Source organism: Phocoena sinus, chromosome 13, assembly GCF_008692025.1.
Source record: "Phocoena sinus isolate mPhoSin1 chromosome 13, mPhoSin1.pri, whole genome shotgun sequence".
Taxonomy (NCBI): domain Eukaryota; kingdom Metazoa; phylum Chordata; class Mammalia; order Artiodactyla; family Phocoenidae; genus Phocoena; species Phocoena sinus.
Window position 1 is genome coordinate 31935663 of NC_045775.1, and position 26109 is coordinate 31961771.

At 42.4% G+C, this 26109-nt stretch overlaps 1 protein-coding gene across 3 annotated transcripts in view; it reads left to right on the plus strand.

Annotated features, from left to right (window-relative positions):
* TMEM178A (transmembrane protein 178A) overlaps nt 1-26109 on the plus strand; it is a 248504-nt gene that overhangs the window by 59189 nt on the left and 163206 nt on the right. For all 3 annotated transcript variants that reach the window (XM_032652737.1, XM_032652736.1, XM_032652738.1), the window contains 2 exons: nt 12378-12500; nt 15731-15857. The gene's annotated coding sequence lies outside the window, so the exon portion shown is untranslated. The remainder of the gene's footprint in view (nt 1-12377; nt 12501-15730; nt 15858-26109) is intronic.

A 26109-nucleotide genomic window follows, 5' to 3' on the forward strand; every position in this document is an offset into this window, starting at 1 on the left:
AAAATCTAAATAACATCTCAGTCAAACTAACATTCCAAGAGAGAAATGTTTTAATCTGTCTTTTCCCAGAACAGCCTTTAGGTCTGGGAGGAAGTGCAAACAGACTGGGTGAGGGACAATGTATCTGGAGATTTATGGGAATCCAGAAGTTTTGGCAAGGGTACATATAAATCTCAAAGAAGAATTAAATATAATTTGAAATCACATAAACTGTACAGAATTTGAATGCAGGTCAAATCACAACTGCTGTTTGTTATCTCTCATTTAAACTACAATAACAGGATTGCTTAAACAAATTCCCTACCTTTCTTGAACTTTCAAAGTATTTAATATTTGCATAATGATTAATCTCCAGTTCCAGAGGATATTCCCAAAGGGAGAGATGACACAGAAGCACTTTAAATTTCAACCACATGGAAAAGAGAAGAGCGGAAGCTTCAGTTTTGGAGCCTACGCTCTCAGGAGAATTCTAAATATTGGTCATCATTCTGTTGAATGTTCAGCTGAGGAGTGGATGGCTGAGAGAACACAATCCCAAACATTTGGACAATATATTCTAACTAAGTCAAAGGTGCAGCTCTAATTAAGGGATGATACCAGACCCTCTATTTATAGATCTTGAATATTTCAAGAAAGTTTTGTTCTATGCTTTGCAAGGGCTAAATCCTTATGCACAGAACCCTGGAGTACATCCAACCTGCCCACCCAAGGAACGCTTTGAGTATATTCCTTTTCATAGAGGCTGTTTATTTGCTGTAGTTTCCAGGGATCCAGGGCGGGGAAAAGGCAGCATGTTTGAAGTACACCCCCAGAACTCAGTATTTGACCTGTAAAATTAAGGTACTGGGCTCAGTCAATGGCTCTCAGCCTGGCTGCATTATAGAATTACCTGGGGGAGCTTTAAAATAATACCCAACCCTTGATCCCACCTCAGCCTAATTAAATCAGGATGTTTGGCAGGGGGGCCCAGAATGTTAGTATTTAAAAAAAAAACAAAACTTCCCAAGTGGTGCCAATGTATAGCAAGTTTTGAGAGCCACTTGCAGCTCTAATACATGATGCTATTGATTCCTCTGTGATGAACATGTTGTGGATAAACCTCTGTACACATTTTAAAAATTGTTTTTATCAGGATAAACTCTCAGAGTATGTGAACATGTGGATGGATGCATTTGGATGAAGTCTAAATGGGAGTACACAAAAATGTACACACAAAAAAGCAAATGTACTAGGGTACAGGGAGAAAGGGAGTTTTTCTCTAAAATTTCTAAAATATTATAGTGTTTTCATTACAAAAAAACACTAATTACCAAACGCTCCCTCCCCACTCATGCTTTTTGCACTTTTGGGTTTGGGGCTGCTTTCAGAAGGCTGTTGAAGCCTGCCCTCTGAACATGATAAAAGCATCTATGTTGTTATTTGGTCAGAGTTGGACTTCTCAAGTAACTTTCTGTCTCTCTGCCCTGAAAAAGTATTGCACAAAGGAAGTTGGAAGTTCTATGTGGGTTGAGGGCCTAATATAAAGTGGTCATTCAATGCATATTCAATTATGATGACTAACTGTATCTTATGACTTTGTTCTGAAATCCAGTATTCAAAGCATAGTTCATGGATCATATTCATCAACCATGGCCATCATAAATATTCATCTAATGTCTGTCTTCATTAGGCGGTTATTAACATGTCAAAGGTATTTGTGGAGAAAATGAAAGTGATAAATTCTTTCTATATTTACTCTTATTTGAAAGGCTAATTTATTTTTAGAGTCCTCTTTGATAAAATCCTTTAATCAAAGGAAGTTTCCTTTAGAAATAGTCTTCTGTTTTTAAGCCAACAACTTTACACAAAGAAAGTTTATTAACGTTTTGCTTGCTGGATGGATATTAGCCAAATGATGAAGTATGTAAATAGTCCAATTCAGAGAAGGATAATATAAAACACTGCTCTTAAAAGGTTAAATTGATGCCTTCTCTACTAACAGTACTTTGGAGTTGTTTTTCAAATGAAGAGAGCTGGTAGTGATTCTTCTCCACCCTTACCTGGTCCCCTTGGTGATCAATAACCCCAAGATTGTTACATGGGGTTGGTTTACAGGCTGTGAATAGAAGAGGGCAAGGATTGGCAAACTTTTTCTTTAAAGGACCAAATAGTAAATATTTTAGTCTTTACTATTCAACTCTGTTGTTGCTCTAAAGCAGCCATAGACAATATGTAAATGACCAGATGTGACTGGGTTCCAAAAATACTATTAAAAAAAACAGGTGGCAGGTTGTATTTGGCTAATTAGGCCATAGTGTGCCCATGCTAGAAAAGAGCAAACCCAACAGAGTGTCACACTGGCTCTCAGGTTGCAGTGGGAGGACACAGGTCAGAATTGGACATTTTAGCTAAACCCAAAAAAGCCAGTGAGTGTTGGAGCTCTATATGAGCAAGTAGGTCTACCGTGGTAGGAAAAGTCATGAGAATGCATGAATAATAAAAGAATGATAGTAGCAATGGCTAATATTTACAGAGGACTCGCTCTGAAACTTGTATTAAATACTTTACATGTAATCTTTACAATGTCATGTAATCTTTATAATAATTCGGTAATCTCATGTAATTGTTATAATAACCTCAAGGTAGGTGTTATTATATTCCCATTTTATAGATGACGAGATTGAGGCATGGAGAGGTTAAATAAAGTTCTCAATGACATACAGCTAATAAGTGGCATAGCTGAGATGCGAACCCAGATGGTGTGACTTTAGAGGCTGCTCTTCTATGCATTACGACCTCCTGCTAGGGGACAGAGCCATATGCAAAATCATCCTAGCTGGGAGAACATAGAGGGTCTCTGTCTAGGTACTTTAGTCTTGGTTCAGGTTCACTGTGCTGAAGATGGACCAGGAATAGAGCCCTGGGGTGTACACTGTGGGGAGACTATTCTCCATGGGTCTTTCATGTTTCTGCATGTCTTCAAGCAAAGACATTGGCAGCCTTTTGTTGAGACTGTCTTTTCAGGGGTATTTTTATATTGAACAGCCTTGGCAGATAGAGATATCTTCCCTCTGGAGCAGAAGGAAGCTTTGTTTTCTGTACTTTATAATAAAGACAGTGTCTCCCTCTGGGGCAAAGTTGGGCAAGTTCAAAGTTGGGCAGCCCATTATAAAAGTCTGGGGTTCTTCAGCTGTGTTGGAAACCCACTGTGTGTGTGGTATCCACATGGGCTACCCTGTCACCCCCTTGGGATTGGAGGAGGGCAAGGGGAAATGACATGAACATGAATCTCATGTTGCTCTGTGTGTAGAATGTAATGAAGTCCTTTGTCTTTGGCCCAGGAGTCTCGGGTCTTCTACCAGCATCCATGAATCTGTGGCAGCTAACTGGTTATTGCGTAAACAGGGTAAAATCTTAGATCTTTCACAATTCTCGACATACACAGAAGGTGCAGTGGGTTAGGAAGGCTGGTCTGAGGGTGAAGGCTGTCCACCCTTGGCCTGGCTTTGTGTCTTTTAAAATTATGGATGAATGCGGGCCATGCTATGATCTGAATGTTTCTGTTCCCCCAGTTCATATGTTGAACTCTTACCCCACAAGGTGATGGTATTAGAAGGTGGGGGTCTTTGAGAGGTGATTAGGTCATGAGGGCAGAACCCTCACGAATGAGATTAGTGCCCTTATAAAAGAGGCCTCAGTGAAAAGATGGTGTATAAGAAGCGGACTCTCACCAGACACTGAATCAGCCGGTGCCTTGATCTTGGACTTCTCAGCCTCCAGAATTGTGAGAAATAAATTTCTACTGTTTATAAGCTACTCAGTCCATGGTATGTTTGTTATAGCAGGGAAAACAGACTAAGGCCAGAGACCTGTACTGAAGCCAGAGAGAGGAAAGCCTCTGTAAGCACCTGTAGCTCTTAATCCCATAACTAGCAGAACGTTATGGATCCTCTGACTTCAGAAACTTACCACAAGGAGTTAAAGATGTACAGTTGATTCACTGGAATGATCTTCAATGAACCATAGCTGTAACATAAATACTACATTCCAGTAATCTAATATAATCATTCTGCAACCTAGCTGCTCATCAGAATCACAAGGTAACATTTTAATTATTTATTTATTATTTATTTATTTTTGGCTGTGTCGGGTCTCCGTTGTGGTGTGTGGGCTTCTCATTGCCGTGGCTTCTCTTGTTGCAGAGCACGGGCTCTAGGCATGAGGGCTTCAGTAGTTGTGGCACATAGGCTCAGTAGTTGTGGCACACAGGCTCAGTTGCTCCATGGCTTGTGGGATCTTCCAGGGCTCGAGCCTGTGTCCCCTGCATTGGCAGGCGGATTCTTAACCACTGCGCCACCAGGAAAGTCCCCGCATGGTAATATTAAAATAACAACTTTTAAAACAACGGATTCTTGAGCACCACCTCATACATAATGAATCAGAATATCTGAGGGTGAGGCTCAGAAATCAGTATTTTAAACGTTTCCCAGATTATTTAGCGGCAGTCATTCCCTGCACTATTCTAATGATAAGGATTGAATTACATCACAGACAAATCCCACTGCTTCTCTGTACCTAAGTTTCTTCATTTGTTACAAAATAGAATAGTGTTGGCCAATATGGTGGCAATTGGCCACACGCGGCTATTTAAAATAAAATCAATCAATGGTTAAATGAAGTTGAAAATTCAGTTCCTCAGTTGCATTAACTACATTTCAAGTAGTTAATAGCTACATGTGGCTAGTGGCTAAAGCATCATAGAGTTCAGATACAGAGCATTACCATCATCACAGAAGGTTCTATTGGATATCTTATCATACCAGAAGAGAAGGAAGCCATAAAAGACTTCTGGGGTTGTATCAAAAAACTCAGGAACCAACAGGAATAAGCTTCCACTGACCAAAGATGGGATAATTTGAGCACCCATTAGAATAATAACTGCAGTGGGTTGAAGTGCATTAAATATATTTCAATCCATGAGTTCATAATCATATAAAATAGAATTTATTGGTGACTAACCATTCTAGGGAGCCAAGTAATTATTTGAAAACTGGAAAGTAAAGGGTTACCAAGCATTTAATCAGTAATTTCATAAAGGAAAGGCCATATAAATGCTTGAGATAGTAATGAGATGCATAGCAGAAGGCCCACTGGCACGTCGCATGGGACCGAGTGCCTGTTGCGCCTTGCCAGGATCAGTTCAAGAACAAATACATCCTAGTACTGCTTTTTATTCCTTCCTTCTTTTGCTCCCCATATCCTGCCCTCTTATTCTGTGGGATTCTCACATAAATTGCTATGTGCCAACTTCTGTCTCAGGCTCTGCTTTGTGGGGGAACCCAGGCTAGGACAGCATTCTAGCTCAGATTCTTGAAAGAGAATCCAACCCGCCTGGCATATAGATTTGGTTGCTGGGTTATGATCCTCCTCCTGGTCCAATAGCCTAGGAGGCGCTGCGTCTTTCAGAAATGGAGGTGGAACTTCTTAAAGTAGAAACGGTAGAAGGGCGAGACAACTGTTGGAGACACGTTGATTAACGTGTCCAGCTGACAGCTCTGCTACTGAGAGAAAGATTTGCTGACCAGCAGCGTCAGTATCACCTGGGAGCTTGTTAGAAATGAGGAATCTCAGGGCCAAGCTGGACCTACTCAATGCAAATCTGCTTTTTTTTTTTTTTTTTGCGGTACACGGGCCTCTCACTGTTGTGGCCTCTCCAGTTGCGGAGCACAGGCTCCGGACACGCAGGCTCAGTGGCCATGGCTCACGGGCCCAGCCGCTCCGTGGCACGTGGGATCTTCCCGGACTGGGGCACGAACCCATGTCCCCTGCATCAGCAGGCAGACTCTCAACCACTGCACCACCAGGGAAGCCCTGAATCTGCTTTTTAACAAGATTCTCCAGGTGATTTACATGTACAATAAAAAACTCTCTTCTAGAGGGAGTAATAATTATCTGGCTCAGGGATATTTTTATAGTAGATAAGATGTTGCATCCGAAGGTCAGTGGGAAGCACATATAGGGGAAGGAGAGAGAGCACGTATTGTTGGAAGGGGGTGGCGGGGAAGCCAGGAGGCAGGGCAGGTTGGAAGAAGAAAAGTGGGATTGAATCTCCATGAAAACACTTTAAAATCCATAATAGAAAAAAACATTCTGTACCTACGTTATTATACCTGCACCAGAAACCTCAAAACAAGTTCACCCTGCTCCGCCCCAGTGAACAGAAAGCAATATCTCCATGTGTCGTAGACACACAGCAGGTGAAATATTGGATGCAAGGCTTGTGTTGCAGGGGGCGGTATTTGTGAGGCAGGCAGACCCAATCCTGGCAATCTACCGCTTCCCTCTGGACACTCTGGGCTTCACCATCCCTCCCCCCACCCCTGGACATCCTTCCCCCTCAGTTTACTGTCCCTTCTCCCATGTAAGGACTTTTAGCAACAGTACATGGTGTACTGGCTCTCCAGAAACAAACATAAAGCTCTGATTTGTAGTGTTGGCCAATTTCCATAGTATAAATACTCCCACCATGGCTGATTGTGAGCTGCCATGAGGTTAACTGAACACGGGGTTGGGAGGTGGCACACACTGGCTCCAGCGCACCCCAGGACATAAAGGGTCAAAAGGACAAAGTAGAGTGGTTTACAGCTTCCTAGAAGTGAGGGGAAGAAAGTCAAGTTGATGAAGACCTGGAGCGCTTGCTTTAACTTCAGCTACTATGATTCCAAAACATAGCTATCATCTCGTCCAATCTGTGGCTATTTTTTTTCGTTTTGTTTTTAATTTTTTTTGGCCATGCAGCCCGACCAGGGATTGAACCCTCACCCCCTGCAGTGGAAGCGGAGTCTTAACCACTGGACGGCCAGGGAAGTCCCTGAGGCTGTTTCTTAACTTCAACTTTATTGAGAACGTCCTTATGTTGTAGCTTTAAAAGAACCAGAAGCTCAGCTGGAGAAAACGTTTGAGGACAGTCAGAATGACTTACAGTCTATATTTACCAAAGCTTCTTTCATAAACATTATCGAGGCTCTGGAATGCTCACACCCACCTTTCATGGGCACACCACACCCCATTCTTCCCTGCCTGAGTGTAGTCCTAATGACTCCCACTCAGCTCCCTCAGGTGTCACACACCCTGCTTCTCTGGCCGGAGTTCAAGCCCTCACCTGGTTTCCTTGAATGCCATCTAAGCGCTGCACACCTGTCTTTCCTGGGAGGTTTACAGCTGGCACGTAACTCCCTTCCCTTGGGGATATTAGCAGCTAATGTATATCTATCAAACTTGCCGTAGGTACTGGCAGGCAGCTTAGACCTCTCCCCCTGCCCACAAGCACTGCCATGGGGGCTCAATGTTGGGTCTCTCAAGGCCTGATCCAGGGACCCCATCACTGCTGGGCACCCCCCCAAACTCCATAACCATTGCTTTCTGTTTGGTGCAGCTCTGGGCCAGCTGAAGCACACTCTCCTCACCTTTACCCACAAAGTGCACACCTGAATTTTGCATAACTGCTCTGGTTGCCCACCTTTCTCTTCTTCTTGGAAAGCATCCAGTACTAGGAATCCAGCTAACTACAGACAGCCCAAATTAATGCTTCTTAACCTGCATGAAAAAGAATTTTTTGTAACCTTCTCTTTGGTGTTGGTGTCTAATCGATGATAAATTTCAGGAAAGAAGCCCCTCTACTAGCAGGTTAAAAGTATTCATTTTTTGCAGCCCTAGTATCTGTTTGAAATGTAACAGCTTGTTTGTTCCTCTCCCCAGATGAATGCACCTTCATCTTTAGATTTATGATTTACTTTTTATTTCTTCTAAAATAGAGACAGAAGTAGTGGAAGTTCCTGTATCTCTGTCAGATCTTCTCTATGATTTCTTTGCCAGTCACCCAAAGCAGCCTCTAGTTGGGTTTATCCCTTTTAATTCTCATTCTCTCTCCATAGTGTTTTCTCCTCTGAGCACATAAACACATCACTACCCTTTCTTCCAAAGTCAAGGCCAGCTTACATGAAGGGGAATGGTTGACTCTGACAGTAAGTAGCACTCTAGGTGGCTCAGCTAACTCACCACAGTTTGGGTGTCTTTCCAGGTTGGTGGACACACCAGGGCCAGAGATCAGTGTGTCTTTCCTGCCAACAGAGAACCTTACTGTGGAGGTCAAAGGTCTCCAGACTAAAAAATGCCTTTAACTGAAGCCCAAGTTATGCAGGAAGGAGTCCCAGCTTCTGCTGTTAGGCCCGAGAGGCTGACCATGGAGCATCCTTGACCTTTCTCTGCCTCCCAGAGGTCCCGTGAACTGGGGTCCAGTGTGTCCTCTAACCCCCCACGGAGGTTCCTCGTGAAAGGCCTCTGCTGAGTTTGCAAGGACACAAAAATGGAAATGCCCGAGGGGAGAGATTTTTCCAAAGTTCTCGGTTGTCAGAGAGATGAACATCATCAAATGGCTCTGAAAGAAAAGCTGAAAGAGATCAACATCGTAAGCCGTTGGGAGATTAGACTGTCCAATCGACTTGGTTCAAGATGAGGCAGAAGCCAGAGCAGAGATAATTCTGCACTGGAATTGCTAGCATTATGAGCAAGGTTTCAGGGAACTTATCAGGAAAGGTTAACTTGAATGGGCACTAATGAGTTGATGACTCAAATCCAGGAACAAGTAAGACCATAACAGCCAAAAGCATAGAGGTGAGATGCTATGCAATTATAACGTCCCCTAGGGACAGGCATTGGGCTGCAGGATGAGATTGGCTGACCCCTGCCCAGTGAGCAAATGATGAGGTATTTAACTAAAATGTGGACTGTGAATATGCCCAGAAGAATTCTTAATGCATGCACTTGAAAACTTTAGCTCTCTCTCTCTCTTTTTTTTTTTTCACGGTACGTGGGCCTCTCACTGTTGTGGCCTCTCCCGCTGTGGAGCACAGGCTCCGGACGCGCAGGCTCAGCGGCCATGGCTCACGGGCCCACTCCCTCTCCCGCAGCATGTGGGATCTTCCCGGACCGGGGCACGAACCCGTGTCCCCTGCATCGGCAGGCGGACTCTCAACCACTGAGCCACCAGGGAAGCCCTCTCTCTCTCTTTTTTGTTAAAGCCCTTTTTTGGACAAAGGACTAAACTAGATGTGGGCAGATCTTTAAAATGCATAAGATCGGGTCTACCTGAGCCTTGTGTATTGTAGGTACTCAGAAAATGGTTTATTGATTATAATGTAATAGGGCTCATCCCCTGTCATGGGGCGGAGGGGGGCTATGGCCAGGGTCTTTAAAGAGTGAGTGATAGTGACAAATGTTCAGAATGTCCCACAGCGGTCTATAGCGCCCAGTCCACAGATGGGCTGCCCCTCTGCTAGGACAGGGCTTTATCAGTTTATTCCAAAATGGGTAAATGTTGAGTGTTCCCTTGGCCTTAGAAGAGGTAAGACATAACACAGGGCATTAAACATAGTACAGGGCATTAATGTAAGTCTTCAGTTCAGGCTGAGGGGGTCAAATATGTGTACTAACGTATATTTCGAAATCAGGAAAGCAGTCTTTCCCTCATCCGCCCCACTTCCAAAATTATCTTTCCGAGATATTCTCTATTGTTTTCCCAGTGCAGTTAGGTCGTAGTTTGCCTTATAAGGAATTTTAGAGTTTTAAGAGCTCTCACTATAAGAAGTTTTTCCTGCTGTTCTGCCTGAGTTGCCTTCTGCTTAATTTTAGTTCATTATGTCTGTAAAGACAGGGAGGGTTTTATGGGGCAAAAGGCCCAGTCATCATGGGAAGAATGAATCATTTCAAGAACAGTGAGATGGGCGCAAAGGCAAAGACAGCTGAGGGGCAGGAAGCTGGGGGTGGATGGGTTATTGAGAACAGCATCAAAAGTCTGTCTTTTCTCTCTGTTACTCCCACTAGGGGGTGCCCAGCATTCCAGAATAATCACTGTTACTAGGACGTTGAGGTTTGAGGCGGCATTTCCTCCTAATAGAAGGGCAACAGCTGATCCAGGTTTCCTGCATCTCTGCCCTGATTTGAGAAGTGATCTGGGGGTGGGGCATAGGGAATACAGGGATTGGGACTGAGGGGCGGGGTCTCAGATCAGTAAATACACTGATGCTTCTCAAGCATTTGAGGATTCTCAATCGGTGGAAACCTCTGGCGATATCCTGGGATCTCTAGGACCCACTGGTCTTAAAGTCATTGGCTGGAGTAATTATGGATCAGAAAAGCCCTCCTGGGCCCAGGAGAGGTGATGATATTTCACCCCTGGGGCTAAAGAATTTATGGTAATAAGAAATGAGCAGGACTGAGAGATTGGTTGCAGACCAGGGATGGAATAAAGATCAAAGATGAGGTGAGATTCTGAAATAGAGTGGGTAACCGGTATGGATGAAGGTCAGGGAGAGGCGAGGGTATTTTGAGGCTCTCAAAACATCTAGGCCCTCAGAACGGTCACAGCATAACTTTCAGTTATGAATGGTTTTGTGAAAAGAAAATGGAACTTGGACTTTGGTAGACAGGAGTTCAAATTTCAGCTCAAGCATTCAATAGTCATGTGACCTTGGGAATTTTCGAAAGTTATCCAATATCTTACTTTTAAATATATTTTTTATTGAAGTATAGTTGAAGTACAATGTTGTGCAACATCTTTAATCCTCAATTTTCTCATCTTCAAAATGGGACTAATGATACTAGGGCTACTTGAGACTTTAAAAGATATAAAGGCATATAGAGCACTGAATAAATCCATTTTCTCCCTGTTCCTTTTTCCCATTTGGAAATGGCTGAGGGCAAGGAAAGGAGATATATCTATTCCTTCAGTTCTTGTACCCCAAGATGTAGGATATCAGGACTGCAGCCCTGAGGTCAGAGGGTCCTCTCGGGCCTCTGGGGTTTTCTGCACCACAGAACTTCAGTGAGTGTTCAGGACATGCTGCAGAAGTCCTGCCCTCTTTGACTCTGTGGACCAATCCTCATACTTTGCAGGCTTTTGAGCCATAATTTAGAAACCAGCCTCCAACTAAATTTATAGCGGTCACCATCTGGTCCTGAGGCCTTCAGTCTCCGAGAATTAAACTATCTTGCCCACACAGAGCGCCAAAGCCTGGCCTGGAATCCAGGTATCACCAGTTAGTCCATGTTAATATGACAATCATTCAGAATTCTCTCAGCACAGTTTTACAAAGTATGGGCCACAGACCACCTGTACCAGCATCAGCAGGTGGGCTTGATAAAAAATGCAGATCCCTGGCCTCCTGCCAGACCTGTGCAACCAAGACTCTAAAGTTTAAAAGCAAAGGCGTAGAAAGTTAACCAGTCCCAGGTTACACTTTTACATGGAAACACAATGCCTTAATCCTCCAGAGTGCTCTTTTGTAGAGGAAGAATGGGGCTCTTCAGCAGACTTCTCATTGCTTTGCAAGTCATACCGTACAGGTGTTTCTGACGCTGCTTATTTATAGAGCCAACTCTGTCCCTAGCCACTTACTTACTTCCCCTGGAACTTCCTCAGTGTTGGAAACATCACTGTGAAGGTCACAGACCATTTCTGTGGACACCCGATCACAGAAAGGTGTGATTCAGAAAGGTCACTTTGATTCTCTCCTGAGCCACCGTGATAACCTGGCTTCCTGTCAAGGCAGTGGGGGAGGGGAGAGTGTTCTGGTTCTTGTTTCTGGGAATGGGGGAGGGGGCCACCAGGATAAAGGTTGATCACCAGCTGCCCCTTCCTTTGCATTGACAGAGCACTTGCTGCCAATTTAGCAGTGCTTAGGCTGGGGATTGGGGCAAAAATTAGCCCTTCCTCTAAAGCTGTGAACTCTGATCTCTCAGTCTAGAGAGAGGTGGGCTGTGGACATGTGAACAGGCTCCACGAGCTTCCTCCTGACAGCAAGGCCTGCATGAGCTGGCTTTTTAGGAGGAACTTGTGACTGTGGATCACTCTTCAGAGAGACAAACCTTTTCAGACTTAAGAGAGACGGCAGTGGCAGCAGCCTCTGCATTAAGTTTTGACCAGCTCTTACAGCCCTCTGAGTTACACAGTTCACCCCAACCTCTGGGGCGTCCCTGCACTGCAGAACTACAGCGGCTGTTCAGGGCATACTGGGAGCTGTGGAGAAATTTTGCAGTAAGGATTCACATCAGCTTCAAAGTGCCCAGAATGAGCATTAAAATGCTGCCAGGAAGACAGTTGTTGCTATGTTAAATCTCTGGGGGGACAAAGTGGGAAACGAAGGTTAGTAAAATAAAACAAAACAGGTCATGGTTGTGAAGCAACCTGTCCTCAGTACCTAACTACATGGAGCTGGTGTCGGCCTCTTTCCGAGAGGGGCTGTGTCCCTCCCTGAACGGGATACTGATAGTAAAGAGCTCCCCCACATAAAGCATCCTTTGCACCCTCCCAATCGATTCTTTCCCTTTTTGTTTTCTAGGAACAAGAGGATTCATCTGACTTAACTGGAGATGGCTCCCTTCCCCATTTATTGTTCCATTCCTAAAGCTTCCCTCCTACCGGGCTCAGTGAGAGCAGATGGGAAGAGGCATCCACCTCAGAGGTACAAGTTCACAGATACAGAGCTACCCCTCTGCTGGGCCTGAGGCAAAGAAAACTCCCAATCTCTTTCTTGTATTCATTGGGTTCTGCTGAACCTGGAAAGGAAATAAATTCCAAAGGCAGGAAATGACCCACAGACCATTACAATATGTGAAAAGCCAAACCGGTGCTTCCGTCGCTTTATTTCAAACTATTCTAATCTGCGTCCCAGGAAGCCTAACCCATTACCAGATGGAGATCTGTTTTCAGATGCCTCTCGGCATCTGCCACTCCTGGCTGGTGACGTTTGCGCATTTCAAGAAGGTTGCCACTCCTGGCTGGTGACATTTGCACCTTTCAAGAAGGCAGACCTGTCCCGATAGCTTCAAACTTCCAGAGAGGTGCAGCCCCAGGAAAGTCCTTGGGTCTCTGGCTGACAGCACCAGCCATCTCATGTGCTTCATTGTAGCTGAACTGTTGCTGGCCTCCAGCCTAGAATGCTAGCACACCGAGTCTGTTCTTGAAGACTTGCAGAATCTGAAATCACAAAGCCCCGTGTTGCCAGAAAAGGTTGGCTCCCTCGCCTGCTTCCTAATCCCTTCTCACCAGGCTTTCCTAAAGAAACCTGATGAGTCAGGAAGAAAGAAAACGTGTCTGAGACAGAGCTGGGGTTAGGCTGGTCTCTCTCATCACTTCTGAAAGTTCCTCCTGTTTCACTTTGCGGGGCATGTTTGGGGATTCGGTTGTGCTTTTCCTGTTTCCTCCTCTATGAGCTCTCTCTTTGAGGACCACTTCATTTACCACTCACGAAATCAGCTTGGCAAAAGTGGGAGGCCCTCTGATGAGGAATTCGTCACTGCTGCGAGGAAGTTTTGACTTCACTTTTGTCCCCAGGAGCATGGCAAGGAAAAACTCCCACCTTGACTCCCAGGTGGAACCATCATTCAGTTGCTTTGTTCTGGCCTGGGGGCCTGTGTGTTTCCTAGGCCCTTAATTTTTACTGAATGCCCTCCATCAGTCTTCCCACTGAAGGCTGTGTACCAGTTAGATTTTAAACCCAGTGAGGTGGCTTCTGGGATACCTTGCTTCAAACAGGTATCCTGCTAATCCCTTCCCCAGGTAATCAGAAAGTAGCTAAGTTGAAATGAATAATGTGCCCAACTCTTTCAACACTTTCGAAATGTTAAACAGATTAAAGTATAAAGAATCCAATATATTTGTTGACATCTGGTTTATAGAAAATCTCCAGCAAGAAGGAAGGGGGGAGTTCAACATCAGGCTGGGTGAAATGGGAGCAGCAGTGAAGGGCACTGCTCTCCTGCGTTCCGGCATCAGACACCTGTTCTGGAGTCCCAGTGGCTCTGTGCCGCTATCTACAATTGTGTGCTGTTTATTATGAAACATGCTTTAAGAAGTATATTCTGATAAGCTTGGATTTATCCTTGGCGATGGAATGTAGTTTCCATTACAAGACAGTAGCTTAATATCAGAGGTAGGTGGTATCAACCATATGAAGGTGGTAATAGACAGTAGATAAAAGAACATAGGGGATCTTTATGAAAAGGAGTGGGGAGAGAGAGAGGCAGAGAAAGAGAAAGTCTTTTTTGTTGCTGCCAGGAAGAGACAATCTTGCAGGGAGTGTAAGATATATGAGTCTCCCTCTTTCTCCCCTTGCCTCTGCCTATGGAAAAGGAGCCAGGAAAAGCTAGAAACAGGAGACAGAGGGAGGCCATCTCTCCAAATGTTGGTACCAGCCAAATAGGATAAATTGTTCATATTATGATGATGACGACAACTCTAATGATGAAGAGAACATATAGACCCAGATGAAAAAAACAAAGGCTTTGATTTCAAGCCATGCTTAAGTCCCAAAGTACTCCTGTTAGAGCCATTTACATGACCCAAGGGACAGGAATTTAGGGTGAGTGAAATAAATATAATTGGATAGAAAAATCAGGATTAGATTAAAATGTGATTGAGAATGGTTAAAAATTAGGAGAAAGGTACCAAATTCTACTTATTTTTGTACTGCTTTCAGTCTTGATCTAATGATCTGTTAAAAGATAACATCATGAGTTAAAAACTGTATTCTTTTTTTTAAACTGAAGTATAACTGAATGTAACATTTTATTGGTTTCAGGTATACAACATAATGATTTGATACTTGTATATATTGCAAAATGATCACCATGATAAGTCCAGTTAAATCCATCACCGTACATAGTGACAACATTTTTTTCTTGTGATGAAAACTTTTAAGATCGACTCTCTTAGCAACTTTCAAATATGCAATATAGTATCATTAACTATAGTTACCACACTGTACATTATATACCCCTGACTTATTAATTTTATAACTGGAAGTTTGTACCTTTTGACCTCCTTCACCCATTTTGTCCCCCGCCCTCACTCCCCCAGGAACCACCCGTCTGTTCTCTGTATTTATTTATGAGCTTGTTTAAAAACTGTATTTTTATTTAAATGTATAACAGAGCAAAAGATTTTGTTCTGTTCTCCGAGACACATATTTGGTATGCCTGGCCATTGGGAGCCTTCTCATCTTCTACAGCCTTTACTAGAGACAAAGAACAGAGGATGGAATATACAGCTTCTTGAGTGCTAGCAGTGAAAGGTCAGAGTTATAACATGACAGTAAATGTTATATTCTGCTTAATCCCAGCTTTAACAGAGGTAGTCGCTAGACACTTAAAGTGGGTGCTTATATTTTACAAATGGGAGAATAGAATCAAAAATGGAAAAAGAATAGAGCCAGGAATCACAAACTATGCGCTAGGTGCCCAGGACACCACAGCAAACTCACGGACATCCCGTGGCATAGGCTAAATGTTGAGGGAGATGTGGTGATGCTTGACATCTGTTGGCCACCAGGTGAGCTACTTGGTCAAGATTGTTCACAGTTTCAACATTAGATTGTGCTGCACTCCTTTCAAAGATGTCTTATCTTTGAGAAGCTGGATTTTCAGCAGCTGTTATAAAATGCAAGTAGTAAGTGAAAATCAGTGTGAACACGAGGTGAATAACTGGTGGTGTCTATACAGGTTCCAAGGTTTGAGAGACGATATTCAATGCCTGGCATACATATCCTTTTATAAATAACTGTGGTTAAGAACAAAATAAAAATATTTTTTCTTTCAACTTATGTGTATTATATTTTCAAATGGCTAAGTTGTTGGGAACTTTCTACTGAATAAATGAGATTTATGTTAGGTTTTTTTTTTTCTTTTGGCCTAGGAGCTCTGTGAAAAAATTACTGAGACACTAAGATGCTGTGAATTGGGAAAGTTTGGGAACCTCAAGATTAGAGCTATACAAACTGTCTCAAAGGGCAAAGGTGGATTTTAATGGCTTAAGCTCAATGGTGAGTATAGAAAAGTGATTCTGTTTATTTCCCCCCAGACCATTCAGGGCACTGCTCACAGTAGTTCCCCTGTTTCCACATAAAATGAACATTCTTAGCCTGAATGATTTTTTATTAATGGAACTATTTGGTAGACTATTAAAAGTTGTCTTGTACAATGCTTCTCAAACTATCTTCCAACCTGTCATGGACTATGTGATAACTTGTGTTAACTTGGCTAGGCCAGGGTGCCCAGATATTTGGTCAAACACTATTCTGGATGTTTCTGTGAAAGTGGTTTTTTAGATGAGATTAACAGCTAAATCAGTAGTTGAATAAAGCAGATTGCTTCTATAGTATGGGTGGGCCTTATCCAATCAGTTGAAGGCCTTAATAGAACAAAGACTGAACTCCCCTGAGCAAGAAGGAATTCTGTATATATAAACACACACACACACACACACACACACACACACACACACACACACACACATATCCTGTTGATTCTGTTTCTCTGGAGAACTCTGCCTCATATAGATTGATACTTTTAAAAAAGGCAATAAAAATAAATTTTTAGGAAAACAATCATATGCTTAAATATTGTGGAAATGTTAAATTGTTATAAAAGTTTCTAAATGCTTGCTTTCAGTGTCCATATTTAGTTTCTCTGATTAGTAATAGTCTGACTAGTAATAGTAATAATAGTCTTTTGTAAATAAGTTCATTTGTATCATTTTTTTGATTCCACATATAAGTGACATCATATGATATTTGTCTTTCTCTGTCTGACTTCATTTAGTATGGTAATCTCTAGGTCCATCCATGTTGCTGCAGATGACATTATTTTATTCTGTTTTACGGCTGAGTAATATTCCATTGTACATATGTACCACATCTTCTTTATCCATTCATCTGTTGATGGACATTTGGGTTGCTTCCATGTCTTGGCTATTATAAATAGTGCTGCTATGAACACTGAGGTGCATGTGTCTTTTCAAATTAGAGCTTTCACCTTTTCTGGATATATGCCTGGGAGTGAGATTGCTGGATCATATGGTAACTCTATTTTTAGTTTTTTAAGGAACCTCCATATTGTTCTCCATAATAGCTGTACCAATTTACATTCCCACCAACAGTGTAGGAGGGTTCCTTTTCTCCACGCCCTCTCCAGCATTTATTATTTGTAGACTTGTTGATGATGGCCATTGTGACCGGTGTGAGGTGATAACCTTATTGTAGTTTTGATTTGCATTTCTCTAGTAATTAGTGATGTGAGCATCTTTTCATGTGCCTGTTAGCCATCTGTATGTCTTCTTTGGAGAAATGTCTATTTAGGTCTTCTGCCGTTCTTTGACTGGGTTGCTTGGTTTGTTTTTTTTTTTTTTGATATTGAGGAGGGGAGGAATAAATCAGGAGTTTGGGATTAACAAATACACAGTCCTATATATGAAATAGATAAATAACAAGGTCCTACTATATAGCACAGGGAATGATACTCAATATCTTATTATAATCTATAATGGAAAAATAATCTGAAAAAATACATATTCTTATATATATAATACATATTATATATATTCTTTGATATATATAATATGTAACTGAATTACTTTGCTGTACACCTGAAACTAACACAACATTGTAAATCAACTATACTTCAATTAAAAAAAAAAAGGTAGGGTTTCCCTGGTAGTGCAGTGGTTAAGAATCCGCCTGCCAATGCAGGGGACACAGGTTCGAGCCCTGGTCCGGGAAGATCCCGCATGCCGCGGAGCAACTAAGCCCATGCGCCACAAGTACTGAGCCTGCGTGCCACAAGTACTGAGCCCATGTACCACAACTACTGAGCCCATGTGCCACAACTACGGAAGCCCGTGTGCCTAGAGCCCGTGCTCCACAACAAGAGAAGCCACCGCAATGAGAAGCCTGCGCACTGCAACGAAGAATAGCCCCCACTTGCCACAACTAGAGAAAGCCCGCGCACAGCAATGAAGACCCAAGACAGCCAAAATTAAAATAAATAAAATAAAATAATTTTATTTTTTAAAAAGTGTTTAAAAAAATGTAAAGTAAAAAAAACTAGATATTAACAGCTGCACTTTATAAATAAGCTGCACTTTATAAATAAAATCTTCATGGAGATAAAAGAAACTGCTTGGAGAAAAGACCTCATGGACGGGTGACTCAAAGCCCCCCACCAAAAAAAAAAGAATTTATGAAACACATTTTGTGTAGCATTGATCTCATAAAAATGTAAATGCATCTGTACACGCACACATGTATTATTTACTTTTTATTTTGAACTAATTTTAAATTTACTGAAAAGTTGCAGAAGTGGTACAGAGCTTTCCCATATATTCCCTCACCCAAGTTTTCCAATTTTAACTCTATACAACCGTAGTACAATTTTCCAAATGAAGACATTAACATTGGTACAAAACTATTAACTAAACTGCAGAGATTATTCAAATTTCACCAGATATATTTTAAATAGTGAAGTCACTACTCTAGGATGTGCAACTTTAGTAGATTCTGGGCCAGAAGATTTTTGCAGAATGGGTTGAAACTGTTGCTTTATTTTGTTTGTAGATCAGCCAGCTGAGAATAGAAAAATTTGACAGCAATTGTGGATTGTTCTATAGAAGAATATACAAACCACAGACCTCAATTAAAAACATCTCACATATTGATCGAGCCAGTACTGCAGTTCCTAAGCTTGACTATCATTTCTGCCAGAAATAACAAATCCTTTTGTATTTAGAGAGATTAGTCACTTAATGACAAAATGCATTGAAACATGATGCTTGAATGTGAATCTGAAATGGTATGCATTTTTGACCAAGTGATTGTTTTCCATCTCTTCTGTAGTCTTTTATGACCTTTCATAGGCAGAACCCACCTTATCGGCTTTTTGGGCCCCTACCGTAACGACTTCACAGATGTCTGTCATGGCACCTGTAACAGTTGCTGTAATTTGGGTAGGTACCTGCTAAGCTGTGAGCAACTTGTGGGCATGACTGTGTCTTGCTAACCCTGGTAGCTCAGTGCCTGGCCTAATACCTGAAGCATAGCAGGCCTGCAACACATGCTCGCTGAAGCAAGGAAAGAATGAATTAAACACACAATAAGTTCACCTCAGCATATTTTTCCTACCTGATCTTGTTGGGAAAAGAGCCTGTAACTCGAAATTATTCTAGTGAAAAAGACAATGGCGCATATATATTAAAAAGGAAAAGCTTTCAAGGGCCTTGTGTTTGAGAAACAGGCTTTGAATGCCAGGTGTGACTTACAAACTGAATAAAGAATATCACTGTTACAAACAGGACAAGTGTCTGGGTGCTGACTCACTTTATTCCATAGATGTATTGTACTCTGCAGGTAATTTTATCCACCTGAGTAAAACTCGATTTCCACTTAGGCTGATGTGTTATTAATAGTTATCATTATTATTCAGCATTTCTACAGTATGTGTTTTCAAAGAGCTATGTTCCTCATTCTTAATGAGCTATGCAGACAGAGGTAATGAAAGGTAATCTAGTCTCCCATGTAGCTGGTATTCAGTACATTGTTACTGACTGATTCATTACTGAACTCAGGGACAGGTGGGTGCAAACTTGGAGGAGGAAAGCCTCCCTCATTTTTACTCGGAGGAAGTGTGGGGAGTTGGGGGCAGGCAGACAAAGGGTGGAGAGGGAAGGAAGTAGGAATTCCTCCCAGACGGGAATGGAGCAGCCTTCTGAATCCCTGACCCACTTCAGCAATCCTTAGGGCCCTCTGGAATTACAGACACATCATGTTTATTTGCCCTGTGAAGGAGTATCCTTTGGGATCGGAGCTGCTGTTTCTTAGGAACAAACTTGTTTAGGGATTGCTTTTATGAGTCTGGGGTCAGTGGTCAGCATTCTACTTATGCTTATATCACCTGATTATAAAACTGGGAAAAACAAGATACCAAGAAACATTTATAGAAATTCAGAACATAAAAGCTGATTAGGGAGATATTCTCATAGGAGGTGTTGCAGTTATGGTAGGGTGACTAGCAACAAGGAAAGTGTTGATCCTAAGTGTCCCTAGTGGCCAATCACAGACGAAATATGTCTTTGAGAAATGGAGAGGAGAAGTTTGCCTTCTATTTGTTGGAAACCTCACTTCCTCCTCGAAGCCCTGCTCAGTGGCTTGCTCTGGTTCTGTCAATTGAGAGATGGAAGGATTTTGACAATGGGGATTGGAATTAAGCTTGGGTTGCTTGGCTTAAAAAGTAATGTATTAGGTCTCTGGTAAGTACTCAGAAAATCCTTCCTCCTGCCTTTTATCTTTTTATTTTTTTTTAATTAGCACATGACATTTGTGTGCTTTGGTCTCATTGAGCAATGACCACAAATATTTGTCTGGAACACAACTTGGAAGAAAGGAAAGTTGAGATAAAAATACAGACCTTTCCTGGCACTTGGGTTGGCTGGGAGAATTATGGAAAAGCTCAGGGAAATGTGCTGCCATAAACTCAAAAATCTACTTTGTCATGGGCCTGGCAGGCCAGGTTAGCCTGGAGCCATACATGAAGGCCACCAGGGAAGTAAAAGAACCAGCCTGGAGCTCTCAGAAAGGTGTCAAAGAAGATTTCTCTTTTCTTGGGTAGAAGCTCAGATCCAGAGACTGTTAGGAGGATTAAATGAGATGATGCCTGCCAATGAGACTGACACACAGCCTGGCACCTAGCAGATGCTCGCGACAAACTGGATTTCCTTCACTGCTGTGACTTCATAAGGCCTGGGAGTGGGTGTCTGAAGACACTGTGTCTCAGACGATGGCTTCAAGCCATGTTGGTATTCTACACTTTAGAAAACACTGGAAAGTTGGACTCGTGCAAACTCCAAATTCTTCCATTCTGGTTGAGATGAGCCATAGCTAGGGATGCAGCTCAGTTTCTTCATTTGCAAAATGTTATGGTTCTGGGAAATAATCTTGTGACCTGAATGAGGAAACATACCTGGTATCATTTCCTCAGATAATAATTGGTCTGGATTTCAACTCAGAAGAGAACCCTAAGAACTCCCACCCACAGGGACTACTGCTATTTCTATCTGGGGCAAGGATCCAATCTCTGGGATACCTGAGCTAAGATTTCTTGGTAGTACCGTACCAATTTCTCACAAATATTTGGCTTGGAAGCCTAAACCAGGGAGAAACACAGAGCTTTGATCCCAGCTGCTTCATTCTCCACCAGCATTGTCATAACATCGAGTCCTACCATTTGTGACCACCTTGTGACCAGGCAGTTCTTCCTGCGTCATCTCCCTGGCCAAAAGGCAAGTCCCTGGCCATGTATCCTTTTTAGCCCCTTATCCCACTGTGGTGCTGCATGTTCTCTCATGCTTTTATTTTCAGTCTCTTCTCAACTGGATTCTTCTTGTCAGCTTTAAAGCATACTCAAGACTCCCATTGAGAGTGGAGTGGGATGAGTGGAGACAACCGTATCCCAACCGTACATTCTTCTCAAACCATCACATTCTCTTCTCCCCTTTCTAGAGACTTCTAGAAAGAATATACTTGTGGACTCTTATTTGTTCACTTCCCACTCACTCCTCAGGTCACTGTCAGGTTGGGTCCTGACCCATCAACCCAACCAAACAGCTTGTGCTGAGGTTCTTCCTCTTCCCTGACCTCCCAACAGTGGTCCACCCTGTTCACCACTCCTCCGCCTGCAACCACTGTCTTTTCTTGGCTTCAGTGACACAAGACTTTTCTGGTTTCCTCTACCTTCTCTGACAGCCAATTTGCTATCTCCTTTGTAGCCTTATCTATTCTTCTCAAGTCAATAAATATTAAAACACCCAAGGCTCACTCCTGGACACTCTTCTCTCCTTATTCTATATTTTATTCATGCCAAAAATGTTTCCCCAGCCTAGATCTCTCCTCTGAGCTCTAGACCCACGTATCCAACTTCCTACTTAACATTTCCACTTGGGAAGTCTCACAGACATCTAAAATGTAACACATCCAAAACCAAACTCTTTTTTTCCAATTTTACTTTTTTAAATTGAAGTATAGTTGATTTATAATGTTGTGTTAATTTCTGCTGAATAGCAGAGTGACTCAGTTATACATATATATACACATTCTTTTTTTATATTCTTTTCCATTATGGTTTATCACAGGATATTGAATATAGTTCCCTGTGCTGTACAGTAGGACCTTGTTGTTTATCCATCTTATATATAGTAGTTTGCATCTGCTAGTGCCAATCCATCCCTCCCCCACACCTCCCCCTTGGCAACTACAAGTCTGTTCTCTATGTCTGTGAGTCTGTCTCTGTTTCATAGATAGCTTCATTTGTGACGTATTTTGGATTCCACATATAAGTGATATCATATGGTGTTTGTCTTTCTCTTTCTGACTTACTTCACTTAGTATGATAATCTCTAGGTCTATCCATGTTGCTGCAAATGACATTATTTCATTCTTTTTTATGACTGAATAGTATTCCATTGTATATATAATACGTACCTCCTCTTCTTTATCCATTCATGGACATTTAGGTAGCTTCCATGTCTTGGCTATTGTGAATAGTGCTGCTATGAACATAGGGGTGCATGTATCTTCTTGAATTATAGTTTTGTCCCCAAACCAAGTTTTTGATCTCCCCCCAGCCCCACTTCAAATCTCTTCAGTGCTCCCTATTTCACTGAAGGGTTAAACAGGCCAGAACTTGGGAGTTTCCAGGACCCTTTCCTCTGCTTTACCCTTCACATTCAATTTTGCCTTCTAAACCTCTCCTGAATCCATACTCCTCTCCCTTCGTCCTTTCCCACTATCCTAAGCTACCATCATCTCTCACCTAGATTGCTGTAAAAGCCTCCTTACTGGTCTATCTGCAGCCATTTTGACCTTTGCCTCTCACAGTGTATCCAGAGTGATTTCTTCACCTGATCTTCATGTCCACCCCCACGCCACCTGAAAATGGTTAAAATACTTGAATGCCTTTCCATTATTTTAGGGTACAATATTCTTAACAGGCCCTGCACCCATACAGCTCTATCTCAAACCATGCTCCACCATGCTTCCTGCAGACCAGTCACTCTGGTCTTCTTTCACTTCCTTTTACTTGCTATGCTTCCCCTCACCAATTGCTTTTTGCCCCTTTTCATCTTGTAACTTCCCCCCTTTCTTCAAATCTTAGCTCAGTCATGGCTTCCCCAGGGCTATCTTCCCTGACCTCTATATCCAGGGCAAATCTCTACCATATGACCCTGGGTACTTTTCCTTCATATGCTGATCATGGCTGTAATTTTATATTTATTGGTATAACTATTTGGTTCAAATAAACTTCCCACTGACTGTAGACTCCATTAGGGTAGGGACTTTGCCTGGTTTTCTGTGCCTAGAGCCAGCACAGGGCCTAGTACATACATAGAAGATGCTTGGGAAATGCATTTGTTGAATAAATGAATGAATGAATAAATAAATGAACATGGAATTTTGTTTACTGTAATTCCTTTGGCTCCCTTTTCTTCTGTTTCACCCATGCCCTATCTTTTGTCTAGTCATTGGAACCTCAATCATGAATTTGGTTTACATATCCAGTGCCATTGCTGGGTCTCCTTTCTATTATTGGTAAGGAAACTCATGAGATTCTGCATAACCTTTGGACGGCATCCTCATGTGGACACTTCCTCTCCTGCAATAATTTTGTCATTATCAAGATTCTGTTCAGAACTTCAGACTTAGGTAATAAGAGAGTACCACCTGAGGGGGGCAATCTCCCACCTAGAACAATAAGATCATGGAATTGCAGGGAACCCTTGGTAATCATTTCGTTTTATTTCTCAAGTGAAGCAGACATTCTTTCTGTACCACTTCTGACAGATACTAGTAGCTAATGTTTATTGAGCATAGACCAGTTACTGTCTTAAGAACATTGATACAGATGAACCCATTGAATCCTTTGTAACCATAAGGGTACAGTTACCATCATGCATCTTTCATAGATGGAGAAATAGTAGAATGCCTGTCTAAGTCGTACAAGTAATAAGGGGCACAGTCAAGATTTGAACCCATTGTCAGGCCATTGTCAGAAACCAGAGCTTTTAGCCACCGTGCTATACTATGCTACCTTTGTAGTTAGCCAACATTTATGTGGACACTTCCAGGAGTAGGAATTCACTCCACTGTGAACTGGATACTAGCCATTTTTCCTAGTTCCAGCCTCTAAAACTATACAGAATACCCTGCTCCAACTTCCATAGACAGTCATTCAAATATTTTCAAAGACTAAGAGTAATTTTTTTCTGTTCATAAAAATAACATATGCTTATTGTAGAAAACTTGAAAGAGTTCAGAAGAGTATAAAGAAAATAAGAATCCTTGATAACCAAGGAGAAAATAAATGTTAACTGCCAAGAATCCATTAGCGTTTTGTTGTTGTTTTTAACATCTATATTTCATTAAGAGCCCATGTAAAACCTGTGTCCAGCCAAGACACCTAGTTCTCTGTCACATGACCTTCCATCAAGCCAGATTTTTTTCCTTTATATAAAATCCTAAATGTGAAATTTTACATTTATCCCTTATAAACTATATTTTGTTTGTTTTGATTCTTTCTTCCATACTACTGAAACTCTTTGAATCTAGATTCTGCTACCTAATAGGTTAGCCTTCCAGCTTTGTGTACCACATGATTTTGATAAAAGGGCTTTCCAAATGTTTATTCTAGGAGTTGATAAAATGTTGAGCAGGGGGCTTCCCTGGTGGCGCAGTGGTTGAGAATCCGCCTGCCGATTCAGGGGACACGGGTTCGTGCCCCGGTCCGGGAAGATCCCACATGCTGCGGAGCGGCTAGGCCCGTGAGCCGTGGCTGCTGGGCCTGCGCGTCCCAAGCCTGTGCTCCGCAACGGGAGAGGCCACAACAGTGCGAGGCCTGCGTACCGCCAAAAAAAAAAAAAGTTGAGCAGGGAAGAGCCCTGTGATATTCTATTAGGGCCCTCCCTCTGGCTTCACATGAGTCTTTTCATCAATCATTTAGGATGGCTGCTCAAGAAAATACAAATCAGTGATCACTTCTCAATTTCTAAGTGCTCACAAGTCATCATTTAAATACTTCATTCTGGAACTTTCCTGGAAATCCCTGTATGCCAATCTGTTACTTCAGACTTTTCTCTGCAGTGGAAGGGGCTGCGTGTAGACAAACTGGCCCTGACTAACATTTAATGGGGCTGGAGAAATTATCCCACGGGTATACATTGTCTTATTCTTTCTACTTCAGGAGATCAGCTTCCTGTCAACATACAGGAAACTGGAAAGCTGCAGTCTAATAATACAGCCACTGACAGGAAGATTGTTGTTTAGATTGCTCTTCCAGATTTCTCAATTGAATAATCTTGGTGAAGAATGACTGCTTCATATTTTTTTTATGACTTGGATCGACTTCAAGCCTACCTGACTTTATATAGTTCATGGGCTGCTTGCATGTTGCATATAAATTTTTTGGGTGGAAGTCAAATTCTACCTAAAATGTACTACTGCGGGAATTTCCTTTTTAAGGCCATCTTGTAGTGAGACATTTTATAAAATCAGGGATTCTTCAGTGATTTATCTCTTTGGATTTTAAAAATCAGAGTTGTTTACAGCAAAGCAAAATGATGCTGCGTATTTCTTTACTTTTAGAAATGTCGGGTAACATTTTTTGTGATCGTCACTCTGAGCAAATAGGATTGGGAAGATCTTGGGACTGCCTGGCAGCCAGCTAGTGAGTAAAACCCAAGCCTCTATCTTAAGTCACATTCTCACCTCACCATTTCCTGGTGCACTCCTACTGATGGAAGATTGCTTCTTTTGATTCCCCTGATTGATGTTTTTCTCGTTTTCCAACTGCCTCCACCAATAACCCAAAGAGAATTACATTGAAGCATCTTCTCTGAGAGTCCTCTTGTCACTCAGCTGCAGGGGGCGGGGCTGGTGGTCATGGAGAGGTATCCGTCACGCATCTGTGTTCCTCGTTCCCTCGGGTTGGAGCTGTGTGGAGGCCAGAGCCTCAGCTTGTTCACCTCTGGGTCTCCATAGGACTAGCCAGAGCCTCCCGGGAAATGGTGTCACCACATATTCATTGACTCAACGATGACTCCCAAACTCGAACAGGAACCAGCTGCAGGGAATATGATGGGGTCCACCCTGTTGTCACCAAGGGGGACCATGATGGGTTTAGACTGGCTTCCTGAGATTGCCCTCCCCTGAACTCCTGTAGTATTCTGAGGCTCACTGGTCCTTAACCAAACTTCCT